The sequence below is a fragment of the Halyomorpha halys genome, unplaced genomic scaffold (genome assembly GCF_000696795.3).
Source record: "Halyomorpha halys isolate HHAL.00 unplaced genomic scaffold, Hhal_1.1 Scaffold1434.1, whole genome shotgun sequence".
Classification (NCBI taxonomy): domain Eukaryota; kingdom Metazoa; phylum Arthropoda; class Insecta; order Hemiptera; family Pentatomidae; genus Halyomorpha; species Halyomorpha halys.
In genome coordinates, this window is record NW_027115073.1 from 34,243 (window position 1) to 55,369 (window position 21,127).

At 32.0% G+C, this 21,127-nt stretch overlaps 1 long non-coding RNA gene across 1 annotated transcript in view; it reads left to right on the forward strand.

Moving 5' to 3' along the window:
• The first annotated feature begins 19,807 nt into the window (after positions 1 to 19,807).
• The window catches only part of LOC136796953 (uncharacterized), an 83,822-nt gene continuing 82,502 nt past the window's right edge, over positions 19,808 to 21,127 (forward strand). Inside the window, exon 1 of the long non-coding RNA XR_010844741.1 lies at positions 19,808 to 19,869. This is a non-coding gene — a long non-coding RNA (uncharacterized lncRNA). The remainder of the gene's footprint in view (positions 19,870 to 21,127) is intronic.

The window sequence follows — 21,127 nt, forward strand, 5'->3', positions numbered from 1 at the left end:
ATGTGATTTTCATTTGTCTATGTAATTTTAAAACATGTAAATACAATTTTATTATTAAAAAATCATTATTCATTTATCTTTAAACAAATTATCATTAAAACCTTTTGCAATTTGAAAAAAAATTGGGGCCATATTGATTTCAAGTTGGCCCACCCAGGAAAAATTTTGTTCCTACGTGCCTGCTAAAATCTATTACATACGGTCAACAATCAATCTTCCAATTTAAAACGAAAACTTTGGTCAAAATATAGTAATGTGGGATGCTTACGCAGCTTTTTTAATGAACTTTTTTCTGCAGACACAAATATTTTTAAAAAAATTATTAACTCAGAAATATTAACTACCTGATTAAGAGTTATAATTTTTTGAATAGAGTTTTTCATAAGGTCTTTATTTTTTTAATAGGCCACATTCTAATTATTTGTAAAACTCTGTGTATGAGTGAAGATCTCAAATATATAAAAATGTATTAAACGTTTCGATTTCAGGCCTTCAACAGGGCTAAGAGAAAGAAATCATCAAATCACATTCATTTTTAGCGTCATAAAAAAACCATTAAATACCATTTATCCATGCAATTAAAAATTAGGCATTTCTGAACTTGATTTATTTGGAGGATTTTTTTTTTTCGTTCTTGAATGTTATTTTAATGGAGTTTAAATTACTTGCAAAATAAAAATTCGGACTCATATAGTCTATTGAACTTTTACCCATATATTTTTTTTTTAATAATTTATTTATTGATATTTACAACTATATACACATCAAGTAAATTTGCTGTAAGTGATATTATGACATGATAAAAACATGCGAAAAATCTACCCATTGATAGAACTCCAAGAACATTTCTAAAGGAGAAGATCTCGAGGCCATCTTCTTTTCAGACGCCTAGGAGGATTATTAGGTAGTAAAGGAGAAGCCAGGTTAGAAATGAGTTGGTTTGGGTGGTTGGGAAGTTTATTATGGAAGGATTGGTTGGTATCTGGTTCTGGCCAAATTGGCAACATAGGGGACATTGAGGTCCTGATGGATGATTTGATTTATGGCAAAGTAAGGAGCATTAAGGATTTTGGACTGTAAGGATTGGATTCGAGAGGAATTAGATGGTTTAGTGGAGCCCAATAGCTCAACTCCGTATATCCAGATAGGCCTTATAATAGTCATGCAGATCAGTCTTTTATAATGGATTTTTAACCATATTAAAACTTGGATTTTTTTTTTATTCTTTGTAAAATTTTATAACTTGCAAGCTTTACACCACTGAACATTGTAAACTATTATTTAAATGATAGTTAATTATATATAGAGATTCTTATTGGATCAATATTAGTAATGAGAGATGAAACAGTTTTTGTATTACGGTTTTATTTATCTATGTTTATTATATATTATTACTATGTATTTTTATTATATATTATTACCATATATTTTTACTATATACTGTTATTTACCGCTATAAAATAAATATATGTAATAAGCAATTAATTCAATCGTTAATCCGATGTGTCAATAAAAATAATTATGTATGTTTAATTTTAACTAAATATATTAATTTGTATCAAACGTTCAATTGTTTCATATACATCTCCAAAGCTAGCAATAGCGAAGCATTATAATTTTTATAAACAGTTTTCAAGAAATTAAATATACTTTTACCTTCTAGAGGGGTGGGAGGCAAATACGCCAGGATACGCCTGTAATCAAGTACACAATATTTATGTTTTCAAAGCATAATTAAAAACAAGGTTATAATATCATCGGACTTTATTAGCTTTGGATAAATGAGCCCTATTCAAGGCCCTAGCGAAGCCTTGAAAAATAAACCTGGAATCCGGAATAATAAAATTATTGAATAAGAAATTTGGTAGCTACTTCTATTTAATATTTCTTTGATGATGATAGCAGACTCCATTTACCTTTAATACCGTTTTGTATTTCTCAATCTTTTCAGCATTAGGTAATCATTCAACATTCTATTTAAATATAGTCTTAACACTTTATTATACTGTACACAACTAGTAAAGTTTTAAACAACTTTGGAAAGCTTTAGAAGTAAAAAAATATTCTATAAATTTTCTTCCAGGACATCACACCTTTAAATGAGCTGCTGGAAGATCGCGCATTGATTAGGTTAGACGAGGTAGAGGAAATTTTGGAAAATCTATACATTAGAAGCTGGTGGATCCTTGCCCAGGACAAGAGAAAGCGGTGAAATATTATAAGAGAGGTACAGGTTCTTGGAGGACCGTAGTGCCAACCAATAAAAAAAAAAAATTTAGATTAATTATTTTTTATATATATGATTGTTTGAGAGTGGTTTAGTTTATTATCAATTAACACAATTTTGATCCTTTTTTTCCTCTCAACTTTTATTCTTTGACCTTAATGTTCCCTACGTAACCGATCTAGCCCGAACCAGATATCACTCCTTCCATTATAGATTCTCTAACCACTCAAACCCCCTAGTTTCTAATCTTGCATCCTCTTCCATTCTTGACAATCCTCCGAGGCGCCTGAAAAGAAGATGGCCACGAGACGAGCTAATGTAAAAAGTCATTAGAGTGCTACCAATGAGTAGTTTCTCTACATGCCTGTAACACTGCAATTTAACTTAGATCAGATTTACTAAATGTATTATAATGTACAGTTGTAAATAGCAATAAATAAATATTAAAAAAAAAAAAACCTTTTATTCTTTAAAATTCTCCAACGTTTCGGCCCTCAGGCCATTCTCAAGGATACAACCTACAAAAAATTTTTTTTTTGTTTTTATATAACAATTACATTATTTCCTTCAACTACACACTGATTTCTTTGGCCATACCTTTAATATTGATGTCATTGCTTTTTAAACATCCCAAAATTGCAGGCTAAATGCCCTTGTCACATCATTAAAATAAATTAATCATTAAAATAATATCATAATCACTTCATAAAATTTTGTTTTTAAATAGATTTCTTACTTACATAACTATTTTTTGACAAGAGCAATTAGCCTGTAATTTTGGGTTTTTTAAAAAGCAAAAAAAATTTTTTGTAGGTTGTATCCTTCAGAATGGCCAGAGGGCCGAAACGTTGGAAAATTTTAAAGAATAAAAGTTGAGAGGAAAAAAAGGATCAAAATTGTGTTGATTGATAATTAAATAAATTTACTTCCTTGGATTTATTGTTTCTATAATACATTATACTATTATTATAATAGTAAATTTGATTTGATTTAAATTATAATAATTTGATACCTTCAATGACCGCTGCAAGGAATGTCTTCCTTCAATCAAACTAACTGATATTTATAGAATTAATAAAATAAATGACTGACTTATATAGTCAAAACATAATTAGAGAAAAAAAAATAATAGTGATATTAATAAAAAATAAACAAATACAGAGTTAGATTTTCCACACTATAAGTCACTGAATTTTTAACAGCTGTAACAGAGCATTATATTTTTTATAACATTATTTGATAAATTTATGTATGGGTTCGAGTTGTAGTTCGGGATGTAATTAATTATATCTTACAAATCAAGAGGCATCTACTCCTATTCATAGGACTTTGGAATAATTGTATTTTTTCTCCTTTCGTACAGGGTGCTGCGACCAGTCTTCTCAACGTACATCAGTAATGACTATAATATTTTTTTTTAAGATGAGGTTGCATAAGGTTTTAATGTAGATTTTTGTTGACGAAAGGATATAGCAATGTTAACCTTGTGTACGTAGGTTTGGGTTAGATTGATATTGATGTGGTATTTTTATTTAAGGCGACAATCCCAGATAAACTCTGAGGGTTCTTACTGCTACCGATTCCGTTGCAATTTTTCACTGTTAAGAATCAATACATTTTTGGATGTTGAGATTGATTATGTCTGCATTGCATTTCAGGCTTATAATGTCACTGTGTTGGGGGATAAAAATGCTATTTGTGGTACTGGTTTCAAATTCGATAGGGTGTGGATAATTAAAATTAGAGATTATCTTGTAGATGACAAGATCACAAACAGCTCTTTATTATATGCAAATATTTAACTTTCAGTACGGTACAATACTTAATTAAATACCCAGTCGATCTTAAATTATTTTGACTACAACCAGTACAACCAATGAAGGGTCAGCTGTAATGCACATTGTAGCAAAGTTCTCTTACTAGAAAAACAATTTTGCAAAAAGCTGATATGTTCCAAATCACGCTCCACCGCCAGTTTTCCCCAATTGAGGGTACCCACTTTAAGGGGCTGGATGGTCCCCGGTGGGCTTCCGAACTCACAGGGTTGACTCTCGGCTACAATAACAGACTAACTAATTATTTGTCACATCCGAATTATAACCCGGGTCCTTGGAGCGAGTAGCACAGTGCCTTACCACTGAGCCACCCCGCTCTCTATATGATGGATTATAGTATCCATGCACTAAGTTTTTAGGAACAGTGCGTGTATGTAAATTCGCAACACAGTTAAATCTGAAAAGATAATTAGTTTCACAAAAGAGTAAAAAAAGAATACTTAGCCTTTCAAATTGAAGTGTCATGGTAAAGAAAACAAGTCTTGTTGTATTGTAATTTCCTAGCGTTTCCATTAAACTGTTGAGTTATAAGAACTTGATAATTCTACTCTATGCTTCACATGAAACAGACTTGGGCTAAAAGCATTCGATTGACGGGCTATGGATACATTTTTATTCGGAGTTTGTATTCGATTGAGGAGAGACAAATTTTTATTCGGAGTTTGTATTCGATTGACGAGAGACGAATAAATTTTTATTTGAATAAAAATACGACTAAACAATCCGAATACATTTGTATTCGAATATTTGAAATATTAGTTCAATCTTAACAAAATTATTCGAATAAATATTTAATCAAATAACAATTAGATTTTTTTTTAATTCGCTTATTTTTTACCATTTCCAATTTCTAATGTACGAGGGTCCGCATTTTCCGACGAGTAGAAAACAAAAATGCTATCGATTTATACTAACTATTTTTTGTTTAAATTTAACCAATTAGGGTCCTCCAATATGTTTCTTAAAACGCAGAATGGGACTGCCATAGGTCTGTAAGACAAACAATTTTGTCTTAATAAAATTATATGAATACAACAGTATTCGGATGGTTAAACGTATCTTTTGAACGAATAATTTATTATTCGTGTAAAATAATGACGGATACAAAAGTATTTGGATGGTTAATCGATTTTTTTCCGAATAATTGATTATTCGAGTAGAAAATAATATTCACTCGTCAATCGAATAATATTCACCCAACTCTGACATGAAATAAAAAAAAATATTTAGGTTGCCAATAACGAAACAATGAGATCCGTTATGCGATTCTTCGAATTTTAGTAGATTATAATTACGGAAGTGGTGTGAAATTATCTCTCTAACTTACAATTAATTAATTAAACGCATTCTAACAATAAGAGGCCAGATCCCAACCCTTACAAGTGTCTTCTCGGAATCGCTTGTACCGTGGGATTCGGAAATAATTGAGTAGCTTAGATAACAAAATGGAAATGAGGTACGTGTTAAGCTTTAGAGTTATCTCGGAGGTATAAATGTTGTCAGTGGTATAGCGTAGGGGGAACAAAGTGGTGTCTCTCCCAGGGCGACACTTCGATAGGGGTGGCAAAATCTCTCGACTTATCTAATAGCCCTTTGGAGAAAAGTAACTTATCTAAAGTAAATAAGAGAATGTGCAATAATTACATGGATTTTGTAATGTTCATTTGATATTTTTTTAACATTTCAGGAATTTATTAACTGCATTTGATCGATGACGCAGTAACGCATATCTGATGGTTAACATTACTTTGACTATTCCATCCCTTTCATGTTTTTTTATCAATTTTCAAAATGATGTTGGACTTCGAAATTTGAATTGGTAAAATATTATTATCTATAAATATTGGAGAATGTTGACCCTAGGAATGACGATTTGATATTAATTTCAGAACTTATTGAGGAATTCTCTCAAATATTAATTGATGAAGAACTAATTGGGTCATATGGACTGAAGTGCTTAGAGAAATAAGCTTTCCCATAATATTAAAAATCATAAGCAACAAAAAATTAAATTGACTGAAAATGTGCACGGTGAAATGGTAAATATTAATATTCGTGCTAGTTTCCAATATAAAACAAATATTTAAAATTTGTATTCTTTAACCAATTAAGAATTAAAAATTTTAAATAAATAATTATTTTTTGTTTTAGATGCTGATATTATAAATGATGCTCACAAAAAAAAAAAAAAATTGGGACTGTCTGTAATTTGTAATAATCTTTATTATAATTTCGAGCCAATATTAAATTTTATTGGAATTCAAAACGTATTTTCTTATAGTTATCAAAAATTTTTTTTTCAAGTTTGAAAGACAAATTTTGGAGAAAAAACTAACTTTCAGCTTCGTATTTTTGTTGTAGTAAATTTTATGTTTATAATAATAACATATTTTGTAAAGGGAGAGGGCGGTTTATATGGGATTCACTAGGAGTGGCTGAAATCTACGCTACATTACTGAATGTTGGTTATAGTGGTTGGGTATGTTAGTGACAATGGTTGGATATGCTGTTTATAGTGGTTGGATATGTTCGGTATAATAAGTGGAGAAGTTGGAGGAGAATATCCTTGCCCAGAGGAGATTTATAATAATCACACTTCTCTTTGTTGATATCAGGTACTAGGAACATGATACCTACCAACTTTTAAGTACCTAATTTTTAATATTTTTTAGTACCTGTTAGTATGTCTCCAACACAACTGTTGTTTCGGCAATTCCAATGAAAAACAACACAACTGTATTGTTTTGCTTTCCATTGGGATTAGTTAACTAATAGTCAACATTATACAGGGGGAAAGGTTTGTAAAGTTTTTATTTCGTCAGGAGCTGATTGAAAAAACGCCAAAAATTATTAAATCATAATTATTTATATCTTTACTAAACCTATGGTAGTTAAAAGTCATAAGGCAAACTTCTTAGTTAGTTCATCCGAAGGGCCAACGCTGTTTGGCTTGATACGAATACAGTCAAGATAAAAGTTAATTGAAAATTTTGTTTCATTACTTTACGAAGTTAAACTGATTTTTTTAATACGGTTTAGAACATAAATTGTTTTACAATTAGTTCAAAGAAATTATAGGTAACTTGTAAAAAATTTTAAAAACACTATTCAGCCAGAAGACTTAGGAGTTGGTTATTGCAAATTGGTTATGAACAGTTTAATGTTAATTTCCATTATTTCAGAAATTAAATAAAATGATTTTTTCAAACATTTTAACTTTCACTTACTATTTCAGAATGTTCTCGTATTAGTCTAGGCCTATGCCTCGGAGTTGATGTTGGATATCCTTCTTTGTAAACCTTAACTGCTGGTAGCTAGGAATGGAATTTCGTAAAACGTTTTTTGATGAATATATCTATCGATTCCAATTTTAATTCGCTATGCAATTGAATATATCTTATTAAGTGGTATCTAATGTGGATGTCAGGGCTGTTTTCAAATTATAATTTTGATTCGTTTCATACCGAATGCTGCACCCAAAACAACAACCATACATTAGTAAAGGTCATAATATATTTTTTTTAAATGGATGTGGTTGTGTCTGATTTTAGTTTTGGATGTTACAACTATTGAAACCGATTCTTTTACCTCCCAAAACTCTCTAGTTTCCAACTCTGATTCCTCCAACCCTGCTTGACAATCCTCCGAGGCTGACAAAGAAAGATGGCCTCGTGTTCTTCTTAAGTATAAATATTATTGGAGTTCTACCAATGGGTAGTTTCTCTACATGCTGTATAATATCATTATTATCTTACTTCAAATTTGCTACCCATTGGTAGAACTCTAAAAACATTTTACAATATAAGGTCACGAGGCCATCTTCTTTTCAGGCACCTCGGAGGATTGTCAGGAATGGAAGAGGAAGCAAGGTTAGAAATTAGTGGGTTTGGGTGGTTAGGGAGTTTATAATGGAAGGTATAATATTGGGTTCTGGCTGGATCGGTTAGGTCTTTATGAATTCCACTGACAAACTGAAACTAAATATTAAATGTGGGTATATGCCTGGGGTGTGACAGCAATTTACTCGATAAAATCGACTGATCGGAAATGCCACTTAATGGAATCGACTTTTCAGATTTTTTCGATTTTCTCAAAACTAGCTCAAAAGATTTTGATTGAAAACGGTATGTAAAATTAAGTGTACTTTGATATCTGCTAGATCTTATCTTCATTGAAATAGTCTCACAGGGCTTTAATAATGTTTGTCTTTAAAACTTTAATTAAAGGCTTAAAATTTCCTTTCAAGTATCTTTAATTGTGTTTACTTGAAATAATTAACCAACTATCTTTGTTAGCAGTGTTTAAAAAATGGATAAATACAAATTATAAAACAATTTGATAATTAAATAAAGGAGGAAACGGTTTTCATACAACCGGCTCAGATCCTATGCCACAGTACTCGGATTTGTCATTTTTTTGTAAAACTGTTGTATTCTAGGCAGGAACAAAGTAGATTATCGTTTTGCACACCTCTAGAAATACTTAAATACAAATTTTCGCACTAAGAAAAAATAACATTTTTAATGTATGGGTGTTCTAAGCCCGACAGGGGCTCCTCGTACACATATTATATAGAATTTATTCATATTTTCATTTATTTATATGTATATATTTATATTCTATGTATTTATATTATGTATTTGTATTGTGTATCCCTATCTGTATCCCGACTGAAAAAGTATGCGATATACCTAATTCAAACACTTGATACTATAGACCCGCTCTCCATGGTATGCTAGATATGAATATCTATAATTAATCATTGGAGTTCTTCTCCAACAGTATCGTGTTTACCAATTTACTATGCTTTTATTATTATGAGGTGGCATGCAGGGATTCTAAATTATAAAGTAAAGTTTGGTTACATTATCATATATACATTAGCAAGAATTATATCATGAGAGAGCATGGCAGATCTGTTTCCTAATCCTTTAATTATTATATGAATGGAGAAGTTTGTCGGGGGGTGCGGTCAGCAAAGAACAACATAAATAAACAAAACCATATTTATTTATTTTATGCCGTTGGCATAAAACGGCCAAACGGCATAAAATAAATAAATATGGTTTTGTTTATTCATGTTGTTCTTTGCTGACCGCACCCCCCGACAAACTTCTCCAATCATTAATCTACGGTCAACTATCTACACCTCATTTTAATTATTATATTATGAATTGAGAAGTACCAGTTGGGATCTTTGTTATTTATACTGACTCTAAGTTATCAATTCTATTATTGCCATTCAAATTACAATGGAAAAGGTCTTACTTGTCTTGGTGCGTCGATCAGCTTGGCAGTTGTCGCGGCGGCGCTTCCATATTCGCTTTGCTCCGCAGCATGCTGGCGGCCGCTGCTGAAACCCTGCGATGTGTGACTCCTTCAACTCTCTCAATCGTCCTTGAACGGTCTTTAAGTGCCTTTCCTCTGTTCCTCCAAACTCTCCTCCCTGCAAATACTGTCCTCTTCCACCGTCTTCCTGCTCTTTTTACTTCTTCTCTCCCCTCTATTTCTAATTTCTCCGCACTTCCGATCTCCATTCTTCTCATTGGCCCTTCTATGCTCCCACTCTCTTTTACTTATCCTTCAGAAAGGGTGAAAGTCCAATGACCTTCGGAGAAAATCGGTCTTTTTCCTGCCTTTCATCTTCAAATTAAGGCGGCTTTCCTTCTTTGACATAGGTTGCCTTTGCCCGGGTGTGAAATAAGGCCTGTTTAGGTATTCCTACCTACGCGGTTAACAGTCCCGTGGGGTGCGTACCCCAAGTCTCATCTGGTATCTACATATATCTATACATTACATTTAATGTTTTGCCGATCAGGTCATTGACCAGGCCAGGTGGCTCCTTTCGTGTGCCGACAAAAGAAATTACTGTAAGTTCAAAATTCCAGCTGGTGCCTCTCATACTTATCATAAATTTATTTAATTTTGTTATTTTGGAAAAATAATCATCTATCACTGTTAATAGTAATGAATAGAAAACATAAAAGAAATTGATACTGTTTTAGGTTTTTATATTTACTTACCTATACATGAAATATTTTGTGTGAAGTGCACCTTAAACTTAAGGCCAGGAGTTACTTTACTTTAGAATGTGCTGGTTGCGTTATTATGTCTGGACTTTGTGTAAGAAATTTAATTGAACGAGAATTAACTTTATGTGAAATAAAAGGAGTCTATTGAACAATTTACTTATTTATACAAGGCAAAGAGAAAACATGATAAAATTAGGTTACAAAATTTTGAATTGGGGCCATTGAAGCCACTGACCAAAATATTGATGAGTTGATGTAATTGTATGAAGGTCCCTTGATCCAGCTAGGTAAAGAAGAAAAATTTGGGGAAAGCTCACTGCAGGTGGTATGTTCTTACTCAGCCCCTCGTATTCTTTTTTCCCTAGCTAGGGAACCACTTCCTGAAGTCTACGCGCGCATAATAAAGTTGAATTAAAGAGGGAACAAAAATGATTTTTAAGAATCCTAGAAAATGCTCTGGTCTGCTTCTTCACACTGCAATCGCTGGAAAAGTGTGTTTTACTGTTTGTTATTAGGAGCACTAATCATGCTTATATTACGGAAGGCCATCTTTAAATTTTTAAACGAAACATATAGTTAGGGAAATTATTGTCCTCTTAATAAAGAATATTGTCCGAATAATAAAGAAATAGCTGTTTTTAGGTATACAAGGATTAATTTTAAAGGAGGATTTCCAATTTTTTCAACAAATAAATTTTCTCTTGCAGTCGACACCATATATTAAAAAATCTGTTGTAAAATCACTCATATTTAGGATTTTGAAGGGGGGAAAAAATGCACAATCTTAAAAGAGTCGTGTTACACCATACGCGATGTGCCAAATGAATATTTTGACTGTCTATATAAAGTGCTTCTTATTAAAAGGGTCGGTTTTTCGTTTCATTTATTAAAATATTTGAATAAATAATTTTCCAAAAGACTGGTGGTAGAGCTCTTAGCGATCGTCGAGGACGGCCTGTTGGAAGCCGTTGCTGTGAGAACTTATCCTTCATCCTTCGACCGATTCCTCAGCGAATGGAAGTGGGGAGGAATTAGAAGTAGAGGGGAGAGAAGAAGTAAAAAGAGCAGGAAGAGAGAGGAAAGAAAACTCTGGGAAGACAGGACTTGAAGACAGTTGGTGACAGTCCTTGAAGAGGAGAAGAACTCCAATGATTAATTATAAATATTCATCTCTAGCATACCATGGCGAGGGGGTCTATGGTATCTAGTGCTTGAATTAAATATAGCGCATACTTTTTCAGTCGGTTCCCATCAGGGACCGATAGAGATATATAATACAAATACATAAATACATATAATATAATTATATAAACATAAATACATAATATAGATACATGAAAATATGAATAAATTCGAGATAACATGTGTACGGGGAACCCCAAGTCGGGCGTAGAACACCCGAAGCACACGGCATAATATTAGTATAGATGGTTTTAATCATTTTTTCAATCATTACAAATCCGTTAAGAATAAATTTCAGTTGCATCAAGCTATGACATAAATTAAGGCGACAATGGAATATTTTCGAAAGCGAAAAAAGAGAAGCAAAATATTTATCATAGATTATATACCAAATATATAAAGTACAATCCAAGGCAAAAGTTTACTATCATTCAAATAAAAGGAATATTTTTCTTGACATTGTAGAAAAATAGAATCATGATGACAACTCATTATCCAAGCTTATACCTATTGCTCACATTACACTTCACTATCACAAACGAATACGCAATTAGATACACAAGCAAATAAAAATTAATAATCACAACCTTGTACAACGAGCATCCAAACGATTTAAATAATGATAGTCATTATTTTGGTTATACTAAATTATAATTAATGTTCAATAACGCTAATTATATTTCCTATTTAGAAGAATATATTTATATTATAGTTCTAAGCTTTTATTTACAATTAGTTTTTATTGTTATGCCTTTGCTTCTAGTTTATTTTAACTGTTTATTTAATTATTTGTTTTTCATACTTATGTGTATCAAATTATTTCGGTCCTGGGTAATGTAAACAGATTACAATCTGTTTGAAAGGATCATTTGTCATAAAATGTATTATTTTTATTACTGATAATTACAATCGAGGATGTAGATGCAATAAGTCCCCAGGGAACCATCGGCCCTTTATCATCTAAACAACGTTAATTTCTAAGCAGTCTATTTAAGAAAGTTATGTAAGAAAAGTCTACTTTATCAGTCGTATAGATAAAATGATACAATGTCTGTAATCTAGTAGTAAATGCTCTTCTTACAATTATTGTATAACTTTAGTGTAATGATTTGTAATGATTGAAAAAATTATTAAAACCATCTATACTAATATTATGCCGTGTGCTTCGGGTGTTCTACGCCCGACTTGGGGTTCCCCGTACACATGTTATCTCGAATTTATTCATATTTTCATGTATCTATATTATGTATTTATGTTTATATAATTATATTATATGTATTTGTATTATATATCTCTATCGGTCCCTGATGGGAACCGACTGAAAAAGTATGCGCTATATTTAATTCAAGCACTAGATACCATAGACCCCCTCGCCATGGTATGCTAGAGATGAATATTTATAATTAATCATTGGAGTTCTTCTCCTCTTCAAGGACTGTCACCAACTGTCTTCAAGTCCTGTCTTCCCAGAGTTTTCTTTCCTCTCTCTTCCTGCTCTTTTTACTTCTTCTCTTCCCTCTACTTCTAATTCCTCCCCACTTCCAATCTCCGTTATTCTCATTGGTCCTTCTATGCTCCCACTCTTTCACTTACCCTTCAGAGGGGGTGAGAAGGTCCAATGACCTTCGGTGAAAGTTGGTCTTTTTCCTCTCTTTCATCTTCAAATTAAGGCGGCTTCCTTCTTTGACAGGGGTCGTTGCATTTTCCCGAGATGTTTAGGGTGCCCAGGTGTGAGATAAGGGCTGTTTAGGTACCTACCTACGCGGTTAACCATCCCGAGGGGTGCATGCCCAAGGCCACCTCTGGTATATCTCTATACATTACTTTTAATGTTTTGCCGATCGGTTCATCGACTCTTGTCGGCATGCCAAAGGAGCCGCCTTGGCATGCCGACAAAAGATCTTACTTTAAGTTCAAAACTTCCAACTGGTGCCTCTTATACATATCAATTGGCAATTTTATCACATGACCTTATGGGAGGTCGATAGTCCAAAGATATATATTATTTCTATTCATTACACTTCATATTATAATTCCCCTTTAGTTTCTGGGAAATCCAACTTTTCTTCCTTGAAATATATTTTTTTTTAAAAAATCAATTAATAAATGTTATTTATTGCAAGTTAAATCTGGAAATAAAAGAATGCTGGAACAGCAAAATGAAACTAAAACAAAATATATCACTTTTAAATTAAGAACAAGATGGTCAGGGGTGCGGTAACAAGAAAACAATAAATGTAACAATAAAAACTATTTATTTGCCGAAGTTTCGCCCCACTTTGTAGAGCTTCATCAAGGCTATTTCATTTGAGATCAATTCGAAAATCAAACGTAACTTTTTTCATTATTATAAATAAAATTTTTAAAAATTGTATTGTGTATGCGTAGCCGCTGAAGTTTGGAACTTCTAAACTGATGATAACATAATCAACGAAAATAAAATAATTAAATTTACAATATATTGGTATAGATAATAGTATTTTGTCGGGGCGACTAGTTCGGCATGTGGGCCTTGTTGTCTTTTTGCCAACCCTCACTTGCGGCCGCGAACTAACCAAGGTTGGAATAGGAAGATCCATTTCTCGGGACCGGCGTGAAATAAATATTAACTGCCCCCTGTGGGAATCCAACCCACAACGTTCTGAACTGGGTGCTCCTTATCATTGTTTCATTTGTATACTAAAAAAATTATAAAAAGAAATTTTTTTTTACTGATGAATGTATTCACCGATGTTGATGGATAGAGAAACACTGCATTAGGCGGTTACTAATCCATATGTTTCCTGGGTAGTTTCTCAGTTGTTTTTAAAATTTATTTTTCAAAAAAACAACAAATTAATGTTGTTAATCCAGCGGTGAACTTTGTGCACATAGTCTGATTTCTTAGAAGCTATGTTTGCGTGTGAATTCCCGAGGTAATAATAGCTTGTAATGAGAACGATTATTTTATTTTACGGCAATTAGGTTGGAAACAAGTATGAGAATTAGATGTTCCCTTTAACCCTTTCAGATTATATAGTTGAGATCTAGGAAGCAATTTCATCATTTCTCAGCATCTTCCATGTAAACTGTTAATAAATATAAACTGAAATATCCGCTCTAGGACTATTTTTGATCAAGATTCGTGGCCTCTCAAGTCTTCACACGCGATTAAACAGTAGTTAAAATTAAGAACAGTGTAGAATAACGTGTGATTAATTGGAATCGTTATATTATTCTCTGTATTTTAGTATCTTTTGATTATTTCTGTTGCTTAAATTTAACGACGATCCCTAAAAGTGCGAATCCCGTTTCAGAAACTTGTAAAGCTACGTCTTCCAACAGGTGGTCCTCGACGGTTGGTAAGAGGTCCACCAGCAGTCTTTTGGGAAATTATTTATTCAAATATTGTAATAAATTAAAGGAAAAATATTTGTCAAACTGGTGCTTGTAATAAGGAGCGCTTTATACAGACAGTCAAAATTATCATTTGACGTATCTCCTATCCCATAACACGACTGTTTCGGAGCATAATTTATATATTTTTTTCAATTCAAAATCCCAAATCTGAGTGATTTTACAAAGAGTTTTTAATATATAGTGTTGATCAAGGTCTTATAAAATTCTAAAACATTTTCATAAATTTTGTAAACTCATCCGTTTTTCAGCTAATCTAGATTTTTTTTTTTAATTATTTATTTAATGCAATTTACAACTGTACAAAATAATACAATAGGTAAATATGTTGTATGTTTCATATACACTTGAAAATCTTGGGAAGGAACCACGCATTGGTCGTACTTCATACATTAATTTAAATTAGAAGGTCCCTTGGCCATCTTCTTTTCAGACGCCTCGGAGGATTATCAGGGATTGTTAAGGATGAAAGATTAAGAATTAATGGGTTAGGATGCTTAAGGAGTTTGAAATGAAAAGACGCATATCTGTTTTGGGTTAAATCTGCAACGAATGGGATGTTAAGGTCTTTGGGAATGAGTTTATTTGTGACGTAATAAGGAGTCTCAAGGATTTTACGTAGGATTTTGGATTGTAACGATTGGATGCGGAAAGAATTTGATGGTTTGGTGGAGCCCCAGAGCTCAATTCCATATGTCCAAATTGGTCTGATTATCGTAGTGTATACAAATTTTTTGTAGTGAATGAGAAGTTTAGAGTGTTTGTCAAGTAAGTGTTGTAGCAATCGGAATCTACGAGCAGTTTCTTGTCGTTTCAGTCTTGTAATCTAGATTTAAGTTCTAAATTTAATAAAATCTTTAATTGTTAAGCCCCAATATTAAAAGGATCCATATAATCCAATATTGATTTATACATTCGTGTTTCCATTGTAAACTCCCTAACCACTAAAACTAGTTTCTAACCTTGCTTTCTCTTTCATTTCTGACAATTCTCCGAGGCGCCTGAAAAGAAGATGGGCTCGAGACTTTCTGATGTAAAAATGTTATTAGAGTTCTACCAATGGGTAGTTTCTCTACATCCCTGTATCATACTATTATGATCTTACATAAAATTTACTAGATGTATTAATATAAACAGTTGTAAATGTCAATAGATAAATAATAATAATAAAAACTGTTTCAACCGACAAACTACACCAATATGCCAAATTTGAAGGTTCTGTATTTTTATTTTTTTTTAGGATGTACAATGCTACCATAAAACATAATATTTTACTTGCATCCTTGAGAAAAATATTTAAAAAATTGAACGTAAGGTTCTCAGGGTGATAGGTCTTTCTAACTATGAACGTCTCAGCCATAGGAACTAGACAAATAGGGTGATCGAAATTTAAATAGTAGCCAGGATAAAGAAGGAAGCTAAAAAAATAAAATAAATGAGTAATAATAAACAAATTTTATAACAGAATTTTTTTATGAGAATGGTAGCTGTTTCAAAACGTTAAAAAAAAATTTTTCATTTTGAGCTCTATTTCTTTAAAACTACCAACAACACTAGAAAATCTAAGAGGATATAATTTAAAGTGAAGTAAATTTTCTAAAATATGAGCCCTAATAGAGTTATTTACGTTTAATAGTTGGCGAGATATAGCTTTTTAAAAAGAAACATTTCATAAAAAAAAGAACTAAAAAATCAGTAATTAATGAATTTATTTTTAGAAATCTTTATGCAATGCTATATAATAAAAGTGATATAGGACTGTCGCTCCCCGGGGTCTTAGCGGGGCGGGTCCGGCGGGGAAGGATTCCCATTATTTTTGTGTTATGATCTCTTGTGGGAGTGACATGTCGCACATCGACCAACCCTGTACTGCGATTGTTAAGACGTGTTGGACTTAATAACAGATTCGTTCCTATGTATCTTAGGGATAGTCTTCTTGGATCATTCTTACACTATGGCGTCTTTTCAGCCAATAGGTAAAATTTCATGGAAAATTTTCTTCGCTTTAAAATACCTCTAGAGTTACTCTGTGCAAGCGTCACTGTACATGGTCAGATCAGTATTTGTGAGATATTGTGGTCTCTTTTTACTTTTTTTTTTTGGATTGACCTTGTTTAAATATCAACCCTAAAAAACCTTAATTTCACCTGGTTATCATTTATCTAGTATCCTTCTTCTTATTAGTACTGGTCAACCGCAATGTTTTTGTTTATCCCGAAATTATTAAATTTGTTCATATCCGACTCGGGGGGTGACGGTAGCAGCGTGGTAACGCGCCTGTCTGCTAACCCAAAGGTTACGAGTTCGAGTCCCCGGCCCAATCCGGGATTTTTTCAAGCATATAATTAAACAATACTCAGTCACAGCCTCCCCCCGGGCATTTGAGAGGCCCGATAGCCAATGGGTCATGAAAGCGCGATGTATTCCTAAGGCCTTGGACCTTCACGGTCTTTCGCGCCAATAATGATAATAATATCCAACTCACCCTTAAGTAATGATTTCCTTATACACCAATGATACAAACCTGTACATACCTTTCTATCAAAATGATGCAGTAGTAAACGGTTAATAAAAAAAATTCATAAAAATTGCCTAAAATGGAATTTGAAAATCAATTCAGTCAATTGTGAATAGATACGTTTTGCAAAGCGCCGAACATACTCAACATATACTCAGCTCTCGTTTCTTGAACAAAATCCTAAGAATACCTTGGTTCGATTCTAGGTATTCACAGAATATACCAATAGGAAAATCGATAAAGAAAAAAAAACATGTTCCCATATTTTAATAAAAAATTGAAGTTAAGTCCACAAAATAAATTAATTCTGTATAATCACTTATCTCATGAACATCTGTTTTGTACGATCTTGTTGCTATAATCTGATCTTGAATGGGTATGAAATCTGTCTTGCTGAATAACCTTCCAGTTCTTTCTTTTCTCAAGATTCGATAAATCTTTCTTTTGCTAGCTTCATTCATTGGCAATAGAATCTATCAAAAATGATCTATCTCCTGTATACTGATGTTTTACTACTGTAGCATACCTAACCTGGCGTTCCTGTTCTAAAATGTTTGCTATCCAGATAACTACTAACACACTAAGTTTCAGTATTCATATCTATCAACTTAGAAACCACCAAAGTGCTTAGGTAGGTATGAAAGTACATTCAGTAGTACGGATAGGGCTATTTACGTAGTTTTTTTTAATAATTAAATAGTTTTTTATTTCATATTACTTATACTTATAATGGGCATATTTCCATCTAAATCTTGGCCCAATATTTCCCTACGGCCAATATAAATTGTATTGTAATATATATATTCTACTTATGAACAAAAAAAGGTGTGCGTGAATCAGGAACAATAGACAAGCTCCGTGGCAATGAGTGTCGCCATAATCTCTTGCGCGTGTATCCCAGTCATACGAGCCACCACCCAACAAATGTATCAGTGCCCGTTCATTGGCGTCAACCTGGCACAGGCAGAACCTCAAAGCCAAAAATAATTAATTGTGGAATTGAAGTTCATCATTCTTCTCTCGATTCACTAGTAATAGTATCACCAATTTTAATCATAATTATGGATGTAGCCACCTGGGCACCACTCCACAAAAGTATTGTCTGTTGAGCTTATTAATGTGAATTAGGAACATAACACAACTTTACCATTGTTCTTGGTATTCACTCATGGTATCCTAATAATTGTTTTACAAGGAGTCTGCTCAACAACTGTATCGTTGTCCTAAGTACTCACTGGCATCAGTTTGGTTCAAGAATTATTAAAGAAAGAGCAATTATTAATAACTAGGTAACAATAACCATACAACAATAATTGATTTCCTTTTTATAAAATGCAAAGTTGAGTGGCCATTGTATCATGTTAATTAAACTACTGATCTCGTTGTTGTCGCTTATACATTTACTAAATTCAAAGAAATCATTACTTGTATAGCCCCAAAACTTATTTGGTTATGGGGCTATATATTTTTCAAAATCTTATATCTATACATTTTTACTCTGATTGAAAAATTAGCCTGATAAAGATATTACTGATCCGAAATCTCGAATTCTTCTTAAAATATTTTTGATCCTACTATATCTGTAATATGCTTTGTCCGATTAGATATGTCCGATCTAGGTTACAGTCTGCTGCTGTCATTTCAAAAGCTGAATGAAATAATTTTATTTCATTTTAGTTACTTTTTTTAGCTTACCAAAACCGTTTGTTTTCTTTTTTAAACTAAGCCTATTTTGTGTTTGAATCATTTTTATGAAGAAATGTTATGTGCTAATACTTATAAAGGTCAAATTAGACTTAGAAAAAACCATTGATCAATATGTAATACATGAAGTCCTACAAGAAAAGGGATATCGAAAAAAAAAAAAAAAAAAAAAAAAAGAAGCAACGAAATGAAACGGATTGGAAAACATAGTGTAATTAATGACTTTAAATTCATAATAAAATTGAAAAATATCTTCACTGATATTTATAATTTAAGTTAGGGTGGTAAGTAAAAGTTGTGTGATGGGACCAAACCAAATATTTTTTGTTTATTAACTCAAAAGTTAAAAAATGTTTAAGTTGATTGCATATAAACTCTTCTTTAAGACCTGTTTTTTTTTTTATTACTTTTATTTAATTTGTAGTATTTTTGTTAATTATTATTAAGTAATATTGATGAAATGTTAGTAGGCCTGATATATTTTGCATTTAATAATCAGGTTTAATTAATTCTATGACATTTTTGGTATCGAATGAAGTAGTCTTAAAAGTAACTCAAACACACCATTTCAACAAATAATGTTAAATTAATAATAAAATAAAATAATCAAATTTAAAAATAAATATAGATTTTTTTTTTTATCACAAAAGGTATTTTTTTATGTTTCTGATTTATTTACTTCTATCATTATTTTATTTATCAGAATAAAATAACAATAGGGGTACCGTGAATATTTTTTTATAATTTAATAAAGACAAAAAAGCTTATGAACCATTTATATAAAGAATAGTTCTTCCTTCGCCGCTAGGTGGTGCTTCGCCTACCTATCCCCCACTCCCAACGCTCCGCCAATCACAAACCGGTATAGTCCCCACCACCTTTACCTCCTCTACTTACTGCTTATATTGCGGCCCGCGTTTCCTGCTTCATCCAGACTTGATTGATACCTTCTGCAGTTCGGAAGTATATTTCGAGGTGAGTTATATTTTTCTTATGATTTTACTGGTTAGTTAACAGAGTTATTATGTTTATAGAATGTTATGTTAAATACTTTTAAGAAAATATTTATATATTTTCAATAGAAAATATTTAAGGTATTTAAACTAGATGGTTAGCTTATTCTCTATAATTACTGAAATATTTATATTTTGTATATATTTTTTTTTTTAAATTATTACGACGCGTATTCTATTTACTACCATGAGGTATCTTGAATTTTCATTTTTGGGAATGTTGGTATAATTATTTTATATAGCCGGCATTCCCAGTTAGAAATGTAAGCCTTAAGAACTATTTTATAATCAAATTATTATATATTATTTGATATATAATAATTAGTATATTATTACTAGTATATAATAGTAATTAGTATTGAATATTCAACTAATGTTTTTGTGCTACACAGTACTGAGTTAACGTTGCTATTTTTTCATAAACGGTATAATTAAACAAAGTAATGAGCAGGCCATGGGTGTTTCTCCGATAATTTATTTTAAAGGGGAGAAATCTTAAATTTTCTAATTATTTTAATTTTCCCAACTGTGATATGAAATATTTTTTCATAGTTTTTTAAGTGAAATATATCTTCCAGAAGTGATTTATTGATGATCAGATCAGGATTTCAATAGGGGTTGGATACCCGAAACGTTGTAATTTTAAATGGAATTGAAACCAACCATTCATTTTAGGAAGACACATTTCACCTAATTACTTATGTAACAAGCTGAAGACTTTCTATAAGTACACATCTAGTATGATATATTTTAATTTTTCCTATCATTTTGGATTTGAACTTTTAACTAAGCTGTTAGGAATGTAGTCACTTGACAAAAAATTTTTTTTTTATTGAAACAACACTTTATCTGTATAGTTTCATTTTTGAGTATAATTTTTTAGTTTGATGTAGGTTCTCAAATTTCGAAGCACCCAAATGTTTTGGTTTTATTTATTGGGAGGAGTAGGAGAAGGATTTGACACCCTCCCCCATTGCGACGTTCCCGCAGGAGGCGATAAGTAGTTCCAGAGAAGACAGAGGCGAATTGAAATCGATTATCTGACGAAGCCATCGTATCATTACCTTGTTTTGTGAAATCCAAGCCGCAGAAGCCGATTCATTTATAGTCATTTATATTGAAATTTAATATTTTGCTATTCGTTTCTTCTACCCCTGCAAGAGTAAGAAAGAGATGAAAGGGACAAGCAACATGCTATCAACTAGATTAGCAATCTTGCA